The sequence below is a fragment of the Manis javanica genome, chromosome 9, assembly GCF_040802235.1.
Source record: "Manis javanica isolate MJ-LG chromosome 9, MJ_LKY, whole genome shotgun sequence".
Lineage (NCBI taxonomy): Eukaryota > Metazoa > Chordata > Mammalia > Pholidota > Manidae > Manis > Manis javanica.
The window spans coordinates 13,527,061-13,552,608 of NC_133164.1; the positions used below are offsets into that span (position 1 = coordinate 13,527,061).

Here is a 25,548-nt window from a genome sequence, read left to right on the forward strand (position 1 = left end):
CCTCTTGCAGGGTAGAAAGGAAGAAGGGGATCTCTCAGGCAGAAGATGGCAAATACATACAGAAAAGCATACATTTCTATGTGATTGTATAATGAGATTTCACGTCCGCTATCACCTGAGAGGAGGGATCGACTAGATGGCCTCAAAGACTCCATGGAAATCTCACATCCTGATTCCTTGTTTTTCAGAACATGCTAGAGGAAGTTTAGAAAAGAACTGCTTTTTATTCAGAGGTAGGCACACAATACAATTCAGACAGAACATTTGTAATGGGTATTTACACATAGGTCAATTGTGCAAATAGATTCAGTGGACTTTTTCCTAATCAGAGCAATATAAAAACATAAGCTTCAATTATTTAACACTGAAACTGTTGACATTGTTAACGGAAACCTCAATATAGAGCAACCGGCCTCCTATACTCCTAATTTAAAACAAATTGAAAATTTGTTTGACATCGATAATTCTTCCTTTTAATTGGAATGTACTGAGGTTCTATGCATGTTACACAGAGCAAACGGGCTCTGCGTTAAATTTTCAGTTTTTTCTGATCTATTCACCTGTAATTGCCAGTTGCATACAAATCATGTTCTCTGTTGCCTGCCAAGCCGAGTTAGGAAATGTCCCGGCTACTAGTGCCATCTATTGGTGAAGTGTAGTATAACAGCACACTCACGGGAGCTAAGCTCTGAGCTATGATGGGACAGGGGAGCAAGAAAAAGGACAGATGAGACAGGATTCTGTATTTTGAAATGGTGGTGAATCTATCTTTAATGAGATAGAAATTCAAACGCTGAAAGGGCATTTGATGATAGTAAAGAATTACTGCTAGTCATTTTTTAGGTGCGATGTTGACGTTGTGGTTATGTTCAAACATCCTTATCTTTCAGAAATTTAGGGCCAAGTCGGCCTGTGAGGTAAGAATCGTTTTTACATTTTAAATCAAAATAAGTATATTTTGTGTCATAGGAAAATTGTATGAACTGCAAATTTGAGTGTCCGTTACTAAGGTCTTCCTGGAACACCCCCATGCTCATCCATTAACATTTTGTTTACGGCTGCTTCTGTGCTAGAGCAGCAGAGTTGAGTTACACAGAGACCACATGAGCCACACAGCCTGAGAGTTTACTCCCTAGCCCCTTATGGAAAACCCTTGCCAGCCCTGAGCTTTGCCGTTCTAAGTGAGGCCTCTGGAGCCGCATCATCAGAAATGCCTACGAGGCTGTTAGGAATACTTGGTCTCTACTCCAGACCTACTGATTCACAATCTTCAGATCCCAGGTGATTCTTTCTCAAATTAAAGTTTGAAAAGCACTGGTTTAGAAGCCCTGCTCATGTCATCCTCTGGGTGTGCCCTCCTCACGGTGCAGGCAGCCAGCAAGGACAAGGGGATGACGTGTCTCCCTGGAGCCCTTCTCCTGCCTCCAGGCCACACTCTGGGCACCTAGAATGCAGGAGTTCTCCCTGGGGTCCATCTCCTAGCTCAACAGGCAGTCAAGATACAGCTGTTCATGGGGTGGGAGGAGGATGGCCTGAGCTCGGACTTGAAGGCTGGGTGTCCTCTTGAGCAGCCAAGTCCTTATAGCACAAAGAAGGTCAGGGCCAGAGGTGGAGGAGAAGGGGCGAGGGCTTGGGGCTGGGGATCAGCTCTCCCTGTTCTGTTACCTTCTGCCATGGAACCCCAGGGTCCAGAAATCCTACCCTGCCACGTAGTTATAAAGGTATATTTGTCAGCTTGATTTATGTTTCAAATATTTAAACATATAATATATACTCATTTATATGAGTACCTTCGTTTATACTCCTGACCTGGGACCCACAAATATTAGTGGAAGTTCTGCTGAATGCTCTTCAAAGTGTGTTCTGAGGACCACCTGCATCAGAATTTGCAGGATTGTTTATTAAAAATTCAAATTTCCAGGCCTCCCCAGGATCACTCTTTGGGGCTGGAGCTACAAATCTGCATTCCAACCAGCTCTCTGGAGATCCTGACCCACACCAGGATTATAGGAGCACTTGTAAGGGGGGCAGAGGGGAGAGGAGCTGGCCCTGAGTGGACAGGAGGCACTGGGGAGAAGATGGGGAGGTAGGCAGGTCAGAGGAAGATGCTGACAAGGGGTTCACAGTGCTTCCTGCTTCCCTCGGTAGCTCTATTCAGAATCTGGCCTGAATCCACTCCTGCGAGATGGCTGCAGGGAGAAGTTTTCTGCTAGAACAGGGCAAGGATGTCCTCCTGCCAATGTGGGGCTCTCTGGGGCTGCTCTGCAGAAGGAAGTAGCTGAGTCAACATGCAACAGCAGCAAAGGAGCTGTGGGCACCTGGAGGGACCCCCTGGACTCCCGGCGGCTCAGGCTGAAGCCATTGTGTAAGTCTTTGGGCAGGCAAGACCTCCTGGGTCCTGCAGAGGACATGGGAGCAGCTGGGACAGACTGTGTGGTCCCACCAGCCTGGGTTCATATCCTGCACCTGTCACCTATGACTTGTGTGACCTTGAGTGCGTTACTTAAACTGTGTAGGTTCGTTTGCTTGCCTGTAAGATGGGAATCATAACACCTTCTAGGCTTGTGTTAGAATTAAATGTGATACTTAAGGAAAACCATGTCCTTGCCACACAGAGCTGAATAAGGGGTGGCTGCTGTTTAATAGCAAGCTTGTTACCTTATGTCTTCACTTCCTGACACTTGATGTCGTAAACACTTGCCACAGGCTGCTGAGACAAATTGCCCCAAAGCCCAAGCACAGGAAGCTGCTGGGGCTCCAGTCACAGCCCTGTGCCAGACCAGTGCTTGACCAGTGTCCTAGGACTCCCTGAGTTTCCCTGTGAAGGAGCAGCTCCTGAAGTCGCTGTGTTCGATTCCTAGGATGGCCCACCCATCAAGACCACACCTGGGACTCATCTTTGCAGACTTGTGATGAACACTGGACTTCTATGAAAGTTGTGCCATACTGAAAACCACCAGCAGGGGGAAGCAGAATCCAGGCATCCGTGTAAGAAGTGTGGAAAGGACACAAAACCTGCCAGGATGGCCACACGGGACAGGAGCAGCTGCAGGCCTAGCCTGCCCCTCTGTCCACTCCACCCTCGACACACATAAATGTACACACCTGGTCCTGCATTTGAATCACCTGACTGCTGTTTACTCTGTTTTCTCATCCAGGTACAGTCCATTGTATCTTAAATATGGCAAAGGCCAGAGGTTGGCAAGCTCAGTTGCAAATTCAAATCACCTGGCGGGAGGATCTGATGGAGGCCACCCCAACCTTTGTAACTCAACAGAGGGCAGACCAGCAGATTTCATGTTCCTGTTATGGGCTGAATTGTGCCTCCCCCACCCCCAAATTCATACCTTGAATTCCTCATCCTTAGTATTTCAGAATTCATTACAGATGTAATTAGTTAAGATGAGGTCATTAGGGGGGACCCTAATCCAATATGACTGGTATCCTTATAAAAAAGGGAACTTTGGACACAGGGAGAAGATGCAGGCAGGCTCCTGGTGCTGTGCCTCCAAGCCAAGGAGCACCGCCGACTGTCAACGAACCTCCAGAAGACGCACAGGCCGGGTTGTCCTCCCAGCCCTCAGGAGGAACCAGCAGACCCCACCCTGCCTGTGGGCTTCTGGGCTCCAGAAATGTGAAAACAGATGTCTATTGTTTAAGCCCCCATCTGTGGTCCTTGTTATGGCAGCTGTAGGACACTGAATATGTGGTTCCCCACAACAGACTTGTACCACACTGAGCTCCAGATGGACCCCTTTCTACCCAGATCACTTCTCCCATCAGGTGGCTTCTGCTACCACGTGGATGTTCCCTGATCCCTGTCCCTGCAGTATGGGGTGCCTGTGGGAGCAGGGGTAGGGGATGGGCTCCTCAACAGTGGCCAGGAGCAGGTGCTGTCTGCTCTCAGCTAGGGGGCGACACTGAGTATGCTCTCATACTTCTTCCCTCACCACGAGGCACTAGTGGTGCGGGTCCTTGAATGCACAGCAGAAAGGATCCAATTCACCCTGTCTAAGCTGGAACCCTAGGAGGCCTATATGATCCTAACACACTTCTCTACCAGGCCTGTGATTTTTACTAAGTATCACCGGGATACTATCAGCCTTATCCCCTCTGTACCTGCCTGCTCCCGCCCGAGCTCAGAACATATCTCTCATCTGCACCTCTGAACAGCCTCGAGACCAGTCTGTCCCGGCCCTATGCCAAACCGCCTCTCTCCTGCCTACCACCAGAATGATCTTCCCAAAGGCCAAATCTGATTAGGTCTCCCCACTGCTCAGAACCCTTTATCAGTCTCTGGTCGCCTCTTGCATATCCCAGTCACTTTCCACACGCACTTTCCTTCCAGTCTCCCCGAGACACAGGCTGCTGGGCCTCCTGACCTTCGGAACGCGTGGCTCCTTCTTCCTGGTCTCGCCACCCTGCCCCTCTGTCTTGCCAATGGGTTTCAGCCCCAGGCAAGTTCACTATAGAGTCAATGTGACCAAAGAAATAACAGTAGAACATTCTTGGGGTGAAAGGGTTATATACCCAACTTTATTCCCACAGTGGCAGGTCAATCACTAGAATCCTGTCCACTCAGAGCGAGTCTGCATGCAGCAAGCCTGTCTCTGCCTCTGGGCCTCTCTGCCCACATAGCCATCCTCTGGGCCTCTGTCCTCTGTGCTGCCACCACTCCAGCCTCTGCTGTGCATACCTGCACCTTGCAGCTGTGCCACTGTGTCACCCAGAGCACTGGGCAGAGCTCTTTATATAGTCAATAATGACATATTGCCCATAGGTGTGCAGTGAGCTAGCCAACCAGGGCCAGGTGAGAATCCTGGCCACAGGAACCTTCATTTTATCCACACCCTCCCTGACGGAAGCTGAAGCTAGCTGTTCTCACCCACCTGCAGGCTCTTGCGGGCAGTTCCTTTGTGCTCATCACAAGCTCTCCTAACATAGTATATTGCTCTGCATTATAATACAACCATCCCCCTTATCTGCGGTTTCGCTTTCTACAGTTTCATCACCCCTGGTCAACCGCCTTCTGGAAGCAGATGCTCCTTCTCACAAATCATCAGAAGGTCATCACAACGCCTACGTCACCCGTCACTTCGTTGCATCATGCAGGCATTTGATCATCTCACATTGTCACAGGAAGGGTGAGTACAGTCAATAAGATATTTTGAGAGGGGGAGGGACTGCATTCACATAACTTTTATTACAGGATACTATTATCATCATTCTATTTTATCAATCGTTATGGCTGCTTATCTCTTACTGTGCCTAATTTACAAATTAAGCTATCATAGGTATGTGTGTATGTATGTGTAGAAAAAAAACATAGTATATATAGGATTTGGTACCAACAATGGTTTCAGGCATCCACTGGGGGTCTTAGAACGTATGCCCTGCAGATAAAGGGCTACTTTCTCTTTATTTGTTTCCCTCACTAGTGGGCAAGCCCCCCTGAGGGCAGAGATTTGTAACCTCCAAAGTTTAATAGCCTGGCACAGAGCAGCTCTTGCACAGTTTTTGAGGAGTGAGTTCACTAGCAATTCTCAAAGTGCACTTCCTGGGCCAGCAGCCGCTGCAGCCAGGGTGTAACAAATGCAAATTTCTGGCCCCATCCCAGCCTGACCTGGTCAGTCAGAAACCCTGGGGGCGTGGTCCAGGCTTCACAAACCCTCCAGAAGATGCTGGTGCACACTCAAGTTTGACGTCAGCTGAATTTAAAAAATGAGAACTTGATGAAATAGGATGTGAATGGAATTTGTTATTATATTCAGCCTAGACTGAATGGTCACAGGGGTGTAACTAGTTGAGGGAAGAGCTCTCCCTGGTCGCTGTCACTAGGAATCACTGGGCACTGTGGCTGCCCGGGGTGCCCACTGTCCATGTCTTCCTCAGCCCTTGGTATATTGTTGTGTTATATTGTATCCCCTCTCGAGGGTGTTAATACACACAAAGATCTCAGGAGTATCTTCAGGAGAAACCCAGTATTCAGATGGAGCCCTGGGTTCTAAGCACCATGATTGGTATAATCAGGCTCAACTGTGTGATCACAGTGCTGGGTTAAATTAAAGAAAACAAAAACCTAACAACCCCAAACATCAGACTCATAGATACCGAGAACAGCTTGGTAGCTTGTGTGTGTGTGTGTGTGTGTGTGTGTGTGTGTGTGTGTGTGTGTGTGTGTGTAAATGAGTGAAGGGGGTCAAAAGGTACAAAATAAATTGTGTTGTACATTTGAAAGTTGCTAAGAAAGTAGATCTTACAAGTTCTTATCACAAAAAATGTTTGTTACTGTGGGTGTTGATGGTTGTTAATGAGACCTGTTGTGATCATCTTGCAATATATACAAATATTGAACCATTATGCTGTACACCTGAAATGAATGTAATGTTATATGTCAGTTATATCTCAATTTCAAAAATTAACATTTTGTCAAGGGAATTAGAACACTATTGCCTTAGCCATTCCATTGCTGCTATAGTGATAAGTACCTCTCTTTTAAAATTTGGTCTAAAGGATTTTATGATGTGTTCTTTTTAACCTTTAATTTTTGTCTCTTGATTCTCGGATGTATTTGTTGCGGTGAAGACTTGGTGTTTTAAAAAGGAAGAACATTATTTTCTAAGCTCCTTAATGCGAGGACTGCTTGTTATTAATGATTTTGTCCCATGGCCTCCTACCTTGCCTGGCCCCCAGTAGGTGCCTAACGAATGCTGGGTTTTGACTACACAATGAAAAACTCTGATAGACCATTTAAGAAGCTGGGAGAGAACTCCTTTAGGACTGAAGAGTCTATCTTTAGGTCTAGTTGGTGGTTATTGTGAGCCTTTTTAGAGGGTGCTATGACAGTCCCCTCTGCCATCTGATTCCTGCCTTCCTCCCGTGCTTCATCTGGAGGCATTCTTGCTCTCCAACCTGGGTTGCAATATGTCGTAACCTCTTTGCGTTCCTTGGGTCTGCTAAATTGTTTTTTGCTCTGGACATTTGGACCTGTTTCCCCTGCTTGGTAACTCTCCTTCCCTCTTTTATTGGCTGACTTGTACTCCTCCTTTGAGTGGAAAGGGAAATATGACTTTACCCAGCAGGACTCCTCTTGTCCATGAGGTAAGGACCCTCCCCCTCCCTGGGCCCTTCCCCTCTGTATACTCCTTTCTCCGCTCCCTTCCTCCTCTAGCCTGGAAGAGCAGAAACTGTATCTCCTTCATTGTACCCCCAGAACCTTTGTCAGAGCCTGTCACATTAGGGGCTCAAGTATTTGCTGGATGACTTTGTGGGCACATAGGCTTTCAGTGAATAACTTTCCAAGTCCCAAATGTGTCCATTTGCTTCTCTTTCACCTGTGAACTAAGAACTTAGCCACTGTTAAACCTCAGGTAGGGGGTGGGGTTCTCAGAAGACAGAAAGAAGAAAAGAATCAGGCAGTTCAGGGAGTGCAGGGCCAACAGACCGTTGCTGTGACTCCCACAAAGCCTGTTCTTGCGCTTATAAAGAGGAGTCCCTAGGATGAAAGCAGGTGTAGGGTTTCCTGAGGGCCTCTGGCTTATTCTCTGATACGTTGAGTCTCTGTGGGCAAGGCTGTAAATAGAAACTGAGCATGGAGGGAAACACAGGTTGTGTGCCTTTGTGTAAATGGTTGCTACCCTCTACCCCAAACCAGGGCTTTCATTGGAACATCACACAAATCAGAGGATACAAATCTCTCATCCAACTCAGGGCTGGAAAGGCCATTGGATATCACAGGGTCCCATCCTTTAACCTCTGCAGGGATTTCCTCTGTGGATTTTTGAGAATAACGCATAGGCTTCAGTTCCCCACTTCACCCATTTAGAAGGCAGCCTGGTCCATATTTGAAGAATTCTAACTGTTGGAAAATCCCCATTAGCCTAGAGACTTGGACGCGGTCATGGTTTATTGAATTAGATAAACACAGACAACATTTAAAACTGGGACAGCAGAAATTATTTTAAAGTAATGGAGTGTTGCTTTTTGATAAAAGATTGTGAAAAAATTGTCTTAAATATTTGAAATAGAGTCGCTAGCCTTTATATTGTCCCAGATACATGTTCTCTTCAATGGACAACTTAAAAAAAAAAGTAGACAGCAAAGGCTGTCTTGCCACATGCTCAGAGCCAATTACTAAATACTTACCTAATGGCTGAGCAAATTCTTATAAACATTTATTGAGTATGTTGGGTCTTGAGATTAAACTTGTAGACCAAGCCTCCTTTGGTCATTGCAAAAATGACAGTACCCTTCAGCAGTCACAGAAGGAAGGCAAGGGAGCAGGACACTGTGTCATGGAAGGAAGATGACAGCTTCCTTCCAAGGAAGATGGTTTCCAGTTCTGCCCCTGCTACTAAATAGCTGTGTGACATTAGGCAAATTACTAGGCTCTGCTGGATCTCTGCTTCCTGCCATGCAAACAGAGGTGATTAAACCAGATGACCTGTAAGGTTCAGTAGCCCTCTATCCTTGTATGGCTTTAGAACTTTGCACTTTCCTCCTAAAGACTAAAGAAGCCTCATAAGTGAAATTAACTCAGCCAGTTGGGTAATTGATCATTAGCAAGGGTCTAACTCCTAAATATAGACAGTTAAGTTAAAGCAAGTATTGTAAATATAACTATGTACATATCCTTCCCTGAATTAGCAGAAACCCGAGTTAATAAATAGTGGGTTACAACATTCAGATATAACCTCTTCAGGGTATATCATTCCTACCTTCAAAGCTGGCTAAAATTCCCCGGGTGTCAGCTGAATCTGGACTTTTAAAATGCTTCTATTTTTAAACCACAGTAATCGGACTGTACAGTCCTAGTGGGGTAAATGCCAAGGAAAACAGAATAAAAGGAACCACCCAAAAATTGCAAAGAAATTTCAAGTGGTTTTCAGTAATTCCTTTTTAGCATGATTTTTTCCCCTGATACTATATTTTATAAGAGCAAAGTACAATTGTTATGAAACAATAATATATTTAAAACAAAGGAAATTAAGTATATTTTTTCATTAGAGACCAAGATTGTCAGTGCAAGAAAAAAAGAGATATAAATGTCGAATCAAAAAGGTTAAATCAAAACCCTGTATTCTAAGTTTGAATTAGAAATATTAGTAAGACTACATATGTATTTTCTGTTAAAAAAAATACTTTCTAGCTCTGTTGTGAAGGACTAGATGTATTGACTCACCCATAGCATGAGCACCCTTCAAAACCAGAGGTGCTTTCTCACGACCATTTCCCGCCAAAAGAGCTCTTTAGAGAAATGGTTGATTCAAGGTCAGGGATGAGCCTGGAGCATCTTGTCATGATAGCAAGCAAGGAAGCTAGCAGGACCACCGGGTCACACCCAACAGGCTCAGGAGCCCGGCTAAAGAGCCCATAGGCCAGAGATTACACAATTTCAGCGCCAACAGGAATCATAACGAGGAAGGATTGAAACACACTGAATATGTTACATATATGTGTTGAGTATATAACAGCACACACACACACACCACACACACACACACACACACGCACACACACACACACACCACACACACACACACCTTTGAAGGAAGCTAGGAATCCAACTCATTGTTCTGGAAACCAAGAAATAAAAAGAGAGGCAAATTAATTGCTCAATTCCTCCTCCTGCAGAACTGAACTCAAGCTGTTTTTGAAGGGCAACCTAAGTTTATGAGGTAAAATTCCTCTTATTCTTTTAGATATAATTCAGAATATATGATTTGTATATATGTAGAATATATAATTTAGAATAATTCAGGAGTGAGAGTAAAAATAAGGAGGTGAGTGGCTATAGAGGAAAAAACTTTTACAATCTTTCAGAAAGTTTGGGGTAATAAATACCGAGGGTTCCTAGGACTGGCATATGGCTATTTGGCAACCTCTAGTGAAATGGTGGATCAAGGCAAATAGTTTTCCTTGGCTGTCAAAGGGTCAGGTGAAACACTGAGAGGGAATTTTATAATGAATGGACCAGGCAGTGTCACCTGAGCCCACCAGGAATTCTTCAGATAGCAAAAGAGATAGGCAGGCTTCACGAACCTCCTGGTGTGATACAGTGAGAGTCCCCACACCACCCTAAGTGTACTCGTCAAACAAGACAAAACAAAATAAAACAACGCAAAAACGCCCCCCCTGAATCTGATCAAGTACGCCTTTAAATCTAACTTCTGGCTTACAGGAAATACCTCCCCACAGGGATATAATCAGCAAGAAACAGAGTATGGCACGTTCTATACATCTGTAGAAATTATTGTTTTTCGACAAATAAAATAAGAAAGAGGGACAGGGAATCTATACATTAACAGAGCTTCGAGAGCTATATTAACCAAATGCGATATAGGAGACTCTTTTGGATCTTGATTTGAACAAACCAACAGAAAAAGAATTAGGAGAAAATCGGGATGTTCGGAACACACATTTGTGTTCTGGATATTCGATGGTGTTGGGGGAATACTGTAAATGTGGGGGAGGCAAAATGATATTTACGTGGCTAGGCTTTTAAAAGTCCTTATTCTTTTTCACATATAGCCTGAAATATTTAGGATAAAATACTTTTTATATCTGACACCTTGCTTCAAAATAATTCAGCAGGGATGGGAGTGAAGGCAAGGAGTGGAGAGGGTGCCGGGGAAACAGAGGCAGTCATGTGCTGATAACAGTGGAACGTGGCGGGGGTCCGAACACGATTTTCTCTACTTTTGTTTATTATTTCCATAATAAAGATTTTTACAAGTAAGCGCTTTTTTCCAATACTTCTATGTACATTGGGCTTATATTTTTAAGGCACCGATCAAAACCTATTCCTTTTTTTGTCTATGCAAATATATTTTCATTTGTCTCCTGAACTGTGTGGTTTTAGCTCTCCTCCTGTATCTCCTGAGATCTTCTATTTATTTCAAGTCTTATTTACTTACTTGTAGTGAGTTTTTAAATTATTGAAATGTACCTTCTATAGTATAAGCTCTAACGGGTCCTCATCACCTTGGGATAAAATGCAGGTACCCCCTACTTTGAGAATCAAGCCCCCACAGTCAAGCACCACCCTACATGGCAGACAAACTCTTCCAAAAAACAGAAGACCCATTCCTGACCCATTTTATGAGGCTAGTATTACCCTGGTAACAAAACCAGACAGAAATCACACAAAAAAACTACAGACTGATATCCATGTTCAGTGGACATAAAAATTTTCAATAAAATACTAGCAAATCAAATCCAGCAACACATAAAAAGATTATACACTAAAATGTGGCAAATTTTATGTGATATATGTTTAACCACAATAGAAAAATAGTGAAATAATACGAAGAGAAATAATTATATACCATGACCAAATGGGATTTATCTCAGGGATGTAAGGATGATTTACCATCAGAAAAATCAACTAATATAACCCATCATGTCAACAGAATGAAAGACAAAGATCACATAACCATCTCAGTAGATGCAGAAAAAGCATTTGATAAAATCCAAGTTCATGGACCACACCCCCTCTCCCTTCTTGCCCCACCTTAGGAACACTTATTCTAGAAGGTCTCTAAACATAGGTGATGACAAACAATAGTGAGGAAAGGCCCAAGGTAGGGCTAGAACATAGATGGATCTCAGGGGCTGCTAGTCGGAAAAATAAGTTTTCTTGAATCTATTGGAAACAGTCTTCTTGAATCTGCCTTTATCATGAACAGCATGAAGGACTTTTCCAAGGGCTAAGAGGAACGTAGAGTGTGAACTCCTAAAAAGTGGGATGTGTGTGTATTCCTTTTTTGCTGCAGGCATAATTATTCACCGGCTAGGTGGTCACTATTTTTGGAATACCTTAATTAAGGCCTTGGAAATGGCTTGGAGGTTTAGGACAAGTGTTTTAGACTTGGACTTAACACTAGCTGTGTGATTGTAGGCAAGTTATTTAAACTTAAGTCTCAAAATTGTTTTGTTTTAGTGTCTTTCATCTCTGAAATTCCAACACTATAAGATGAAAATTTTAAAAGATAATACCAAAGAAGCATTTTGCATGGTGCCTGGGCCGTGGAAGCATTTATTATCGTGTACAGTGTCCAAGACTGTAAATCATGGGTCTCTCTCGGTACTATTATATTTGCCACTTAGATAGATGATGTTGGACTAGCACTTCATATTCTTGTTTAGGGACTTGATCTGTTGATTGAATAGCCTTGAAACCTGAAGAAAAGGTTGGTCACAGAATAAGACAGAATTCAGATAACAGCAGCTGTTGTGCATTTAATGTAAACACATAAATGGCACAAAGGGAAGATGTCACTGGCTGGGGATTGCCAAAAAAGAGGGTTTTGCAGGGTTTTGCAAGTCCTGAGCCTATATTTTGGGTCACTGCCAAAGGATTTTGTTTATAGAGGGGCAGAATTTGAACTTACTTCCGTCCTGGCTAATTGCCATAAATAATGTCATACTGTTAAATCTGCATAAATGGTTTCAAAAACTGCTGAAAGATAAAATTACTGTCAAGAGTGCAAACTCAAATGTCCCTGTGGCAAAGCACCTGGGGGAGGCCCCAAGGGCTGCTGTAGAGAGAAGTGGCCCTATGCTCAGAGGGTTACCTGGTCTAAAAACATTTACATTCCAACCTTTTGGGAGCGCCAACCTGCCAGAGAAGGTTGTGAAGGCCTCCTTCCCTGGCAAGCTTCTTACAGTCTCTGATACAGGAGCCATGCAAAAACTAGGTTATTTTCTTTTGTATCTGAACTCATAGTTTTTTTCCTTCCAGTCAGATAAGTACCTGCAGGAACTGAACTGCTAACAGCTCTGAATTGTGGCCTCACAGAATCTTTACAGTTGCGTATCTTTTTCCCATTTCTGATTGCTTCCGCCTCCTTCACAAATTCTTCCTTTTTTGCTCGCTAAAACTCAGATGCGATTTGGAATAAGGAGGTACTTGACCACCGTTTGGTGTTTTTTGTCTTCTTTTCTGAACGCCTACTGCCTCAAACGCTTCCGTGTGTTCTGGCCTAAAAGCTCTCTCCTGGCCAAGCAGTCACCAGGCCCTGATTTCCTTTTCCTCTCTTCCATCTTCTGAGTGGTTCAGAGTCGCGCTGGGCCTCTTGGTTTCCTTTGGTACCAAAGCCCTTGCCTTTATGGAAGTTATTTACTTCTGAAAAATACTTAGAGAATGAGTAAAGGAAATCAAGCATGGTGTTTATAGGCTGAATGAACAAAACCAGTGGAAGTGACTTCAGGGATTATAATCCAAAAGCAACTCAGCAATGTAGTATTAAAGGGTAATTTTCAAAAAAATAAAATGACTCTCAAGCAAATATTAAGTGGATGTCATTCATCTAAGAGTTATTTATTATTATTATCAATTCATGATGGAATCAGTAAGCTATAATGACTGGTTTTTATGGTCCTACCTGATAAAATTCTTTTATATTATCGGGAGTGGGGATCATTGCACTGCTGTGTACAGGAATCACTTGTAGTACTATCATTCTCTGCAAATTAACTCTGACTGAATTATAAAGTAGCCTCATGAGAGGCAAAGGTGCTCACCTCTGTGGGGTAACCCCATCCTGAGTCATTGCCATCACCTGGCATTCCACTAAAAGGTACCCCATAACCTCTCCTACTCTTCCAACATCTTTCACAACTTCCCCTTCAGTTTTAATCATTTTATTCACATCTCCCCCTCTCATCTCCATCCCTCTCCCTAACTCCTTTCCCCAGTTACATGAAATCCTGGACATCAGTAAATGTCTTCTCTATATATTGTGCACTGCATGAAAATATTGGGAAGCTCATAACCATTTTACAAGGACTTGAAGAAAGACCTTAATTAAATTAAGAGATTAAATACTGCATGTAAAGTGTTTTATAAAGAGCATTTTCTGCTGTTGTGTATCTCATAGAAGGGCAGAGTTAAAGCATTTGCATGTGGTAGGAATGGTTGGCTTTGATTTAAAAAGCAGCATTGTCTTCAGGAATTTGGTTTAAGAAGCTGTAGTTGTTTAATATCAATTTTTTTTTCTTAGAATAATTCAGACCTCCAAGGGAACTCTGGGCTTCATGAGGCAGTAATAAGTCAGGCAAATAGGCTGACGATACCAAGGCACAGTGTGAGGGGGAAGAAAGAACACTAAGGCAGAATTCTGGGTATTTGACCATAAAAGCCAAATAATTTGGAGATGAGTGTGAATGGGGACCAATGATGAAAGAAAAAATATAAGTGGGTTTTTTTGCAAATATAAAGACCTTGAGAAGTGTCCTTCCCTCTACTTCACAATTCAGTGTGAGGGGCAGAAATCAGACTTGTGAAATGGTGGCGAACAGAGGTTCTGGAGTATTTTAGCTGAATTACTTCACTCAGGGTCACACTATTACTTGAAAAGAGCAGAAATGCAAAACATTAAGAAAGGAGAGAAGAGACAAACGGAGGTCACTGCGTAAATGTCCTTCCAACTGTGGTATTTTGCATTGATGGCTTCTTTGCTACTTGACTTTACAGTTCCTTTCGTCAAAAATCTCTCCATCTCCCGACTCTGAGTTCAGCCATATGACTTGCTTTGGACAGTAGGATGTCAGAAGACATGATGCAAGAAGAAGCTTACAAAAGCCACTTGTGTGCTCTGCTTTTGCCAAGAAAAAGATGCGCCCAGGCTAGCCTACTGCTCCTAGGAGGAGGGCAGGTAGAGCAAAGCCAAGCCCCCTTACGCAACCCACCTAAAATCAGCCAGCCGCCATCCCACCCCTAGACACATGAGTGAAATTATCAGCTGAGATCAGTAGAGCCACCCAGCTGAGCCCAGCCTAGATTGGCTAAAGTTTACAGATACCAGAAATAATGTTTAATGTTATTGACCAAGAGGATCTGTTGGTTGGTTATTACACAATGATTTTTCTGACAGTGGCTAATTCATACATCAGCCCATTTTTACCAGACCCGTAAGAGATGAGAGAGACCTCCGTGGATACCCCTACTTCCCCAGCTGGTTCAGTTTTGGGGGTTTTGGTTTCCCATGTGGTCATAAGGAGGGAAAAGGGTCAGAGACCACAACTACACATTTGGGTTACCTTTCTGTTTGACAGGGTTCCTTATTTCCAAACCATTCAAATTCCAGGCTAGTGACATTCCTAAGGAACCTGAGGGTCAAAAAATATCCAGTAACTGGGAGGAGCCTGGGAAGTTTCTTGCTGCCAAGTATCTGAAGCTAGAGTATGTATGAAATTAGAGAAGGGAACCAACAGTGGTAGCAGAAGGAAATCCCCCTACATCGGAATGTGGTTCACCAGGTGCAAGGTCACCCAGGTGACCAAGACTCCCTCCGTTATCAGCAATGTGCAGAGCACAGAGCCCCAGACACCTTTGTTTTGGTCTTGCCTGAGTTACTTAGAGAGAGTTCAGAAAAAAACGGAAGAGGGTCCATTTGCATCCAAAACAATCTCTGAAAGGTACAAGATGGTTGTTGCATCGGAACCAGATTTTATAAGTTTGTGAAATGGTAAGGATTTAATTTAACTCCACAAATATTTTTTGCATACCAATTTATGCTGGAAACTCAAGTAATCTCCAGAGACATGGAGGTGACTATGAATCAGATGTGCCATCATATTCCAGGTTTAAGATAAACTCCTCCTCAAGAAGTAGCAAATGTGTAAGCGACACAAGAGAGGTGGACATGAGATGGATACAATAAAAAGCTGCTGGACAGCAGAGGAGCAGCTGTGGGACCATGACAACACGAGAAGGGCTGGAAAAGGAGGTGGTTTTGTGGAGTCAGGTTCCCCCTGTTCCCCCTTCTGCTTCAATCTTGCCTTCAAGCTTAAATCTCTCTTGAAGAATAGAAACAATAATTTGATTTTCTTTGATCTGCACCCACAAACCAGGCAAAATGCCGACCCACAGAAGATGCATAGTAGATATTTTTTGATTGAATGGATGGACGGATATTCAAATATTCTTGAACAGAAGCTTTACTTTGCATCTTGGACTTCCTTTGAGCAAGGTGGGGCAGGATAGGGGTGTAGGGGTTGAAAAGGGGTTGGGAGATTCATAGGGATAACAAGCAGACAGATGTATAAAATAAGAAAGAATGCTGGCAGAACCTGAAAATAAGTTGCGGTTTTGGAAAGTAAATAAAGAGGGTAAAAATAACTGGATAATCTACTTGGCATTCAGGTAGCAAATGCGGTTTTATATTTAAAGAATGTGAAATTAAAGTTTAGCCCCAAATGACACACAATTTTATTGCTCCTACCATGTTAAATAAATGCCTCTTTCAGCTTGTCTGTACCTGTCTCTGACTGTTCAGCCTGACGTAGTCATTTTTATTGTGTTAGACGGCATCTGTTTGCCTTATCAAACCAGAGACTCTCTGCTAAGTCATCTTGAAGTCTAACTTAATTTGTGCAACATGTTGTTTCATAATTAAATTAAAATTGCAGGATGTTTTGGATTACTGGAATCTTCCTTCAGTCAGCCCCAAGGTTAGTAAGAGAGTGTGACCTGTCTGGGATAGAATTCTTTCATCCAAAACATCCGGAACATTTCACTGGATTAATTTGCAACTTACTGGGAGATTTTTGATCCAATTTGCTACAGATTTTCTGTCTGTTTCCATTTCTCTTTTCAACTCAGGTCAATTATTCAGCTCTCTTATTGAAAATGATATGAAAAGTATCACTGAGTCCAAAGAATAAAGAAAATGGCAGATAAAATGCAAGAAAAGGAAGAAAAGTAATGAGCGAATAAGTAAGTCCATTCATGAATTCATGAATAAATAAATTCATTCATCTAACAAATAAACTTACAGAACCCTTTATTTTTGCCATGCAGTGAGCTAGGTAAGTTCCATGCAACAGAGAGAGAAACAGAAGCTACTGTTTCTGTTCTCTAGGAGTTTAGAATTTGCTTTATTTTTTATAAAGAAATTTGCCATAAGACAGTTTAAATTCAATTTACACTGGTGTTTTAATACAATCAAAAACTCCGCAAAGAATAACCATGAACAATTTCCTTACCACTTTAAGAAGATGTTGCACATTCTGTGCGGGAAAAGGCTAGCAAAATCACATTGCACCCCTGGGTTGAATCCTATGGCCCTTAGCCAGTAGGCTACAGGAAATGAATTTAAAAATACTTTTTTTTTCATTAGGGGCTGTAGGAAATGATCTTAGTACAGTCTATCAGGTGTACATTTTTTTTTGAGCATTGCTATGAGCCCACGTAGCTTTAGAATTATCTTTAGCCAAAACTAATTGACAAGCAGGACCAAATGTTCCTATAGTCCCAAAACACATTGAGAAAGTTTCCATTTACTCCATCTCTGCCCCAACTTCATTCCTTGTTTGTTGAACTATAGTGCGTCGAGATTCAATAAACCAAAGTATGGAAAGCGACAGGAATTCTATGGCAGCGTGTTATGAGGAAGGTTAAGGTAGCCGAGGCTGAAGAACGTTCATATAGGGAAAGGATGATTGTTACATACATACGGCATTTGAGGGCTGTTCCCTGGTGCCCCCCATGTCTTAGTCAGTTCAAGCTGGGGTCACAAAGTACCGCAAAGTGGGTGGCTTATAAACAACAGAGATTTATTTCTCACAGTTCTGGAGGTTGGAAGTCTGAGATCAGGGTGCCAGGATGGTCAGGCTTGGTGGGCCCTATCTTCCAGGTTGCAGACTTCTCATTGAATCCTCATGTGGTGGAGAGCAAAGGGTTCTCTTTCATAAGGGTACTAATTCTGTTCATGAAGGCAGAGCCCTCATGACTTAATCACCTCTCAAAATCACCTCTCCTAATACCATCACATTGGGGATTAAGATTTCAATGTATGGGTTTGAGAGAGGGACACAAACATTCCGCCCAGGGAACCCTGCCTCATTTCCTCTTGCTCCTGCTAAAACCAAACTCCATGAGGGCAGGGACTGTTTGCCTTGTTTTCTGCTGTGTCTCCAGTGCCTAGAACAATGAATAGTACAGAGGAGGGGTGGTAGAATGCATGAACCAACGAATATTTTTCCTGCACTGGATGAAAGAAATGTTGGGTCCTAAAGACCAACTGAAGACCAAAGAAGGAGAATTTCCTCGCTTCATCAGTGACTCATGATCCCTGACTTCCCTGTAGTGTATCCACCCCCCCATGCATCCGTGCATGCATGCATCCATCCTTCCACTATCTTGTACTGCATCTGCCCGGTTTTCCTGGTGCTCTGCTACTTATTGGAATTATTAAGATGAAAGGGATAAGGCACGAACTCTCAAAGAGCATGCAGTCTCAGTTCTAGGAGAGGATTCTGAGAAAAGGTAAAAATAGAAGGGGACTGACACATCCCAAATATGAAACCCCAAGTAGGGTTTCTGGATGGGGGGAATTAGAGGAAACAATAGTAACAGAGGTAATTGTGACAGGACAAAGGTAAACATCCATTATAGAAAAGATCAAGGAATGGGGAGGTCTGATTATATGCTTTTACTCCCGGGAAGTCCATGGGGAAGACTGAGTTCCAAGTTATAAGAAGCTAATATGTAACTGGAGAAATGAAACACGTGTACTGGTGAGAGTGAAACACAAAGTAGTGTGAAGTTGGAGTGATAGAAAAAGCCCTATAATCTATGAGGTGGATCCAAAGGAGGAAACGTTTGCTCTTGCCCTTCCTCATTGCCACATCGTATCTGATATGGGTAAAATGCTGCAGGGGAAAACAAAGGCAATTAGAGGTCAGAGCGTGTCCTCCTAGACCTGTGGTCTAGCAGGGGAAATAAGAGTACATTCATCATCTGTAACCAGTGTGTGCTGAGGCTGACTTGCCCTGGCTCATACCAGCTCTTGAGAGCCAATTGCTACAGTTTTCAGGAATTTTGCATGCCAGTTCTTAAACCCAGTCATTACAAAAAAAAAAGTATGTGGACTTACAATTAAACACATTATTTTAAACACAAAGGTAATCAATATTCAAAACTTATCACTTGCTGAATCATAGATGTGTGCTACTACACAGTATCTTCCTGACTCTGTATTCAACGACATCATATTAGTAGCTCGAAATTGCCATGGAAAGTAAATTGGCAAATTAACACCCCAGAAATCAGCAAATGCTACAAACCAGGAACTAGTTCATTGTTTTTATTTTCTAGATTTAAGAAAATGATGGATCAAATGTTAGTAATACAGATTAAGCTTTAAAAAGTGTATCATGTCTGTAGCTATTACATTTTGAATAGCACAAAAAAAATTGAGGAAATATTCCTCCAATGTTCAAGGTTACTATCCAGCACAGCAAAGTGGTTTCTCACGTCACTGACTCCCTAGTGATATGCCAACATGTTTCTTCATTGCTCTGTTTTCACATGACTTGCTGTGTATCAGCCAATAATCACCTCAGAATTACACTTGTCCATCAATTACAACCACTGGTTGGCCATGGGCACAAAAATTCAGCAAAAATCAAGAAAAACAGTCTATGAGAATCAATCGGCTACTTGAAATTTATGATAAAGAATATTGTACCTCTTATTTACAAATTATATTTATTTCTAAATGGTGCTATGTATTTATTTCAGTGATATTTATCATAAACTTATGTGTATTTATGTCAACATATGCAAATGTGTATATGTATACATAGCTTTATCTTTATATCCATATATACACACTTTTGGGGAACACACCACTATCCAAACCAAAAGCAGGGTGGAAAGCACGTTATAAATGCCATAAGAGAGTTGCAGGGGGGGTGTGCCGGGGGAGGACAGCAGACTCCGTTTGAAATGGGGATAGCTATCACAGGCGTCATGAGGCCCAGTAGAGGCAGAAGAAATCAGGGAAACATTTCTTGGAGCCCCTTGGCTTTGCTTGTCCAATTGGCCCCAGCGGGAAGAAGGGAAGTGGCTCTATTAGTAATGAGGCCACTGCTGGCCTGAGGCTGTCACGGAGGTCTATTTCCTGGGAACCACAAAAAGCTGTCTAGAGACCGGAAGATCCCAGGAGTCATCAGAGCCCCTGAAAATGGGGATAGCCATCTCCTTCTGTGGCTCCAGGGCCTGGGGGTACAGAGCACACCGAGAACAGGGAAGTCCCACTAGCAGTAAAATCAATTAGCCAGGGATTTCTGTAAAAGGACTTCAGTTTTTCACTGGACTTGCAGGCTTGAAATTCAAACTTTGTTGTGAAGAGGAGATGAATTAAGCTCCACACCGGCCCTCAAATATCCTTTTGCATTTAAAAATCACATGCTGCATATTGATTTGGATAGCACCTTTGCTCTCAAAATACTCAGATTCACAACTTTTCAGTCATGTCAAGGTTTCTGGAAGGAACTAGGACCTGATGCATTCCCCACACCCTCCGCATCCTCCCGTGCTCACACACCACCCCTTTTACCGCCATCTCCAGTGACTGTCTAAGAAAAGCCAGAGTGTAGAAAGGACAACATTTTCCTTCCCACCCTGCAATCAAGCCCATGAAAGGGTGGGGAGAGAGGGAGTGGTGCCTGGAGCCATGGTGGGTTCTCAGCATGAGCCTTCTTTAAACTGGCAGAGAGGATGCCGGGTCCTAGCCCAGTGTGGCACCAGCTGTATCCTGACTTGGCTCCAGGCTGTGGGTATATTCTGTGGCAAACACCTGCCTGTAGGTGAATTAAAATTGTTACCTATCCTAGGACCCTTGGAAGAAGTCACTCTGCAGTAACATGGGGAGGGAGGGCAAGAGACATACAGGGTGGATTCAGGGATGTCAGAGGCCAGCAGACATGGAATATGACCAAGGAAGGAAACATAGCAGTGGAATTCTAGGTGGAAAGAGCTTATGCACAGCAGTGTGGTTGGGAAAAATATACAGGCGTCCTTTTTTAGCAGCCATGTTTGCATAGAAGACATGGTTTTTACTCTTGTGTCATGCTCATTTGGAGGAGAGGCTGATGGAGTTTGAGGATAGAGTGGTGATGGTGGTGGTGGTGGTACCAGTGCCAAACCATGGCCTTCTTGAGAAGAGCCTGAGTTTTCCCCCAAGGAGAAGAGTAGGTAGGAGACGAGGAGATGATGGGCAGCATTGCCAGGGAAGCTCAGAGGTACCTAGGGCGGGGTCCCTGCAAACATCTGGAGAATCTGCCTGGATCCCCCCTGAGCTCAGGCATAAATGTAAAGATGATAGCATTTGTTCGCACAGGCTGGTGTAGGATAGGGCAAGACTTACATACAGGAAAAACAAAATATGAAATACGAGACATAGAAGAGTTTAAGAAGTTATAACAAATTGCCTGCTGATTAAGGGAAGAATCAAGATTTATGCATAGGAAAAGAAGACCTGTCAATTAAGTTAATAATAAGAGATAATCATGAACATTTTAAGAAGAAAAGGAAGTGCAGTTAAGTTGTGGGGGACGGTGTGGTCAGGGAATGGGGTCACTAAGAGAAAATCCGAACAGGAAAACAAAATCCAGGAAGGAAATAACTTACTGTTAGAAAAAGATTTCCACTCCTCACTCAACCATTCGAGGTGACACATAGTCAGACACATGGAAGAACAACGATTTCCAAAGCAATTATCCTCTGACATGTTTTGTAATATAGATAACCCCATGGTACCCGGCTATCTCGGGAAAGTTGTGACTTGCTATTTAGTCGGCCTCTGTGAATGGCACTTTATGTTTACCTTGCACTTTTCACTGAGTTGCTCCGAACAAGCAGAAACTTGAACCCTCGCAGAGATGGCCGAGCCCATCCAGCCAGTCTTCAGAAGCCAGATGCACGGCTGGCGAGGTCCTGTTTTCTGCTGACTGTGGTCATGCATGGCTGGGTGACTTATGGACAAGCCCAACAGCCACATCTATATCTCAGAGTCATTAATTACCAAGAGAAGGACTCAGCCCGGAACCACTTAGAGGATAGAAAGTCCTCAGACAGGGAGTCTGTTCAAAGAATCAGAATAATCAGAGCCGTTTTTATCCCATTCTGATTTCTCTGCTGCAGCTTTCAAATGCAGGCTGTTTTCTCCAGCCTGAAGGGAACATTGGGAATGGTGGCTGAGATTTTGTTTTTCTAATGTTAACATCTGAATGAGAATGAAGGGATCAGATGTGATCTAAGAATGAAGGAAAACAAGACCAGGGAGAAGGAAATAGGTGCCGAGAAAATGTCTCGAATTTCAAAAGGGTGTATTTCAGAAATTCCCATTGCTAAACTTGGCGGCAAACCCCAGATAAATTCTAGACTAGATAATTAGTAAGATGGTGCTAGAGCTCTTAGTAAAGAAAGAAGCTCTTATTGGGAACCAGCATGATTCCCTAAGTGGAAGAAATGCAGCATTAGACACTTTCTCTTTTAATACGTTTACTAGAATCCTTAGCAACCACGCTGTTCTGGACAAGAAGAAGAAACATGGGCCTCGTAACCAGACAGACAGACATGATGACGGCACCACGGATGGCGAACCAGGCCCTGTGGTCCTGTCCTTGCTCCCATTCGTTCAACTCAACAAAAACACTCACTAATTCAGCATACACCTCTAGAGCATAAATGTTATGCAGGGTGCTCTTCTAGACAAGGGGTGGAGAAAAACTGTTCAATCTCTGTCCTCCTGGGGCTTGCAGTCAGGCAGTGGGAACGGACAAGCACACAAGTAACCACAATGCAAGCCAGAGAAACAAAACGCAGTAAGAAAAGCACCATGTCCATTGGGGACGGATGGAGACAATGGTTAGAAGACATGGAAGGCTTTGCTCAGGAGATGGTATTTAAGGCAAAGGTTAAAGGAAGAGAGATGGGGATAAAGCTTAAGCAGAGGCACGGGCTGTCCAAGCAGAGGAAGTCCAGCCTGATGGAAGCGGGGGGACTAGAAAGGAAGTCAGGACTGGGCTGGCCATTCCTTTTGCTGGGAATTAGGCAGGGGGCGTCCTTGATGGCCAGGCAAGAAAGTGTTTGGGTTCCCAAGTCACACAGCCCGGCGTTTGAATCCTGCCACGGCCACCACCTTAGCCATGAAATTGAGCCAGAGACAACTTCTCTAAACTCCTCACCGACAAAAGGAGCATGATTATAGTGACCCTAAGCCATAGAGTCCCTCTGAGGACAGAGTGAGACTCTATGTGCTGTGGGGCTGGCACGGAGTAAGTGTTCCTTAAATGTGGCTGAAGAAAGCCCGGGGTTCACCTGAAGGAAGCTCTCCCTTGAAAGTTTTACCTGGCCATGTTGGATAGCCTTGATTAGAGGAAACAGAAGAGAGGAAAATGTGTCTCCTATTTGATGCCGATCTAGCTCATCAGGGAGCCTGGAGGCTGAGCCAGAGACAGTGGGAGGCTGGGGCCAGAGGTTCTGAGGGGTTTGGCCCCTGACCTGGTGTGGGTCTGAAGAAGCAGCAGGCAACTGCTGTGTGACTCCAGGTTTCCAGCCTGGGTGGCCAGCTGAGTGGTGGTTTCCGGAGGAGACTGTGGGGCAGACACAAAGGAAATAGCATGGGGTTCAAAAGAAGGCCGGCCTGGTGAAGCCTGGGGTCAATGGTCTGGGAAAAACAAGGAGGAGAAATACATGCTGCCAGCCTACCAGATTTGGAGATCTGGGGGCAGGGGTGGGGATGGGTGGGAAAAGTCTTCACCTCTGCGCAGGAGTCCCTTAGAGCCCGCAGGGAGTGTGCTGAAGGCTCGGAGCTGACGCTACACTGGGAGGCTGGCTGCTCCAGGGGTGACCAAGTCAGGATTCAGAGCCATCTGGAAAGGCCGGACTTGTGGGCTGGAGCAAACAGCAATAATGGCTAACTCATGTATTAACTCATTGAATCTTTCTCATAAGGGAGATACTATTCTTAGCCTCCTTTGAAAAATAAGTAAACCCAAACACAGGGGAAGTAACTAGACCAAGATCACATGCTAGTAATGGCAGACCTAGGATTTGAGCAGGAAGTCAGGTTTCCAGGTGTGTATGTGTATGTGTGTGTGTGTGTGTAACTAGTTGTGGGGCCTGCATGATTATATATGGGTAAGTATTGTGTGTGGTGCCTGCATGATGAATGTGAGGCTTTGTGTGTCTGTACATGTGTGTGTGAGTGTATGTGATTGTGTGGCAAGTGGTTATGTGTGTGTATATGTAGCCCACATGGTGAATTTGTCTGTGTGTGTGTGTATGTAAGGTGTGTAGAGGTGTCTGCATGGGGATAGTTTGTATGGATGTGTCATGAGCTGTAGAACCACTTGTGCCGGTGTGCATGCGTGTGCCCATGTGGTATGAGCCTCTAGTGTGCATCTATTTTATAATTCTGGGTGGAATTGGAGAAAAGCCGGATGGCTTACCAGCCTGGGTAAAAAGGCAGATACCTGCCTACGACCACTCCCACTGCAGATTAACAAAGGCACGGGAAGCAGAAAGAGCACGGCAAGGCAGAGGCAATATTACTGCACCCCCAAGAAGGTGTGGGGGTCCCCCTCCAGGATAAAGTTGGAGCTGAGGCTGAAATAGGAAGGTTCTTGGGAAGGGTACCATCTTCTCTCAGGTTCAAAGCCCTCCCAGTACTGACTTGAATCTAGAACAGAAGGAATCAGTAGGGATACACTGGTTTTTTCCCAGGTGATAAAAATGGATTCCAGATAATTCTATAAAAGCATCTGCTGGCTCTTCTTTGTGGCTGCATCCGCTACCAAGGCCAAGACTGACTGTTTGCATTCCCATTTGTCAACCAGGCGGGGGAGGTAATTCCTGCTTTGCTCTTTCCCAACCTTCCCCTTTCCTTCCTAATTCTTACAGCTTGGAGATATGCTCCGATAGTTCTTCCCGAGGCAGAGGATACGGATTAGCCAGCAGGCAGATCCATTGAGTGTGGAGTTTAGAGTTCAGGGAAGGCACTGGGTCAGTACCGAGTGGCCAGGTGGGCTGGACTTCGTGGGTAAGACAGTCATAAGACAGATCTACTGCCTGGAACCCAGACATCAGCCACCAGAGCAAAGCGGGGGGCCTGATGTCCAGGTTTAACCTGGAGAGTGGGCATCAGCTGATCTCCAGGAACTGGGAGGCTGAGCAAAGCGGTGAGAGCACAGAGCCAGGGCACAGGGCCAAGGAAGGAGCTCCGCACTACTGAGGGTTAGTTTAGCAGGATATTTATAGGAAGGAGTCCTTCAGAGCAGGCCAGAATCCCGGGATGTGACTGGCTCAGGGTTTGCTGGGGAAAGTAAATGGGAACATCTGGCGGTAGTAAGACAGGGAGAAAAGGGCCTTCCATGACCTGCTGCCTACCTTGCAAAAAGTCCACGTTTTATGTTCTGGAGGAAATCTGTCTCCCAGTAGGATTACCTGTCTGGTTTTTATGCATGGACTAAATTTGGTACCAAAATTACTGACCCCAAAAATTTCAAATTAGGACTTGTCCTTGTGTCCCCCAACCCAGTCACTTAGCTCTGTGCCTGGATTTAGGAGTCATTCCTTCCCTTCATGATGTTAATTCTGCCATAGATTAATATACCAGTTTCAGTGTAATAACATTACTATAACATATATGTTAACATTTACTACTTTAACTCATGTTCCCTTCTAGGCTGTGAACATCTCCAGGTCAGAGATAAGGGCTTTTACTGTTGTGGTTCCAAGTGCCTGGCACAGAG

The 25,548-nt window shown here is 43.9% G+C and overlaps 1 protein-coding gene and 1 long non-coding RNA gene across 4 annotated transcripts in view; one reads left to right on the top strand and one right to left on the bottom strand.

Annotated features, from left to right (window-relative positions):
- Positions 1-25,548, bottom strand: part of CLDN10 (claudin 10) — a 99,859-nt gene that overhangs the window by 65,173 nt on the left and 9,138 nt on the right. The window lies entirely within an intron of this gene.
- Positions 1-25,548, top strand: part of LOC118973617 (uncharacterized) — a 56,044-nt gene that overhangs the window by 1,000 nt on the left and 29,496 nt on the right. Inside the window, exons 2-6 of one of the 3 annotated variants that reach the window (XR_012121001.1) lie at positions 11-233; positions 2,149-2,365; positions 2,862-3,158; positions 5,004-5,144; positions 16,607-16,722. This is a non-coding gene — a long non-coding RNA (uncharacterized lncRNA). Of the gene's footprint in view, positions 1-10; positions 234-2,148; positions 2,366-2,861; positions 3,159-5,003; positions 5,145-14,476; positions 16,540-16,606; positions 16,723-25,548 lie in introns of those variants that run through there. The other 2 variants (XR_012121000.1, XR_012121002.1) reach the window with 2 other exon arrangements.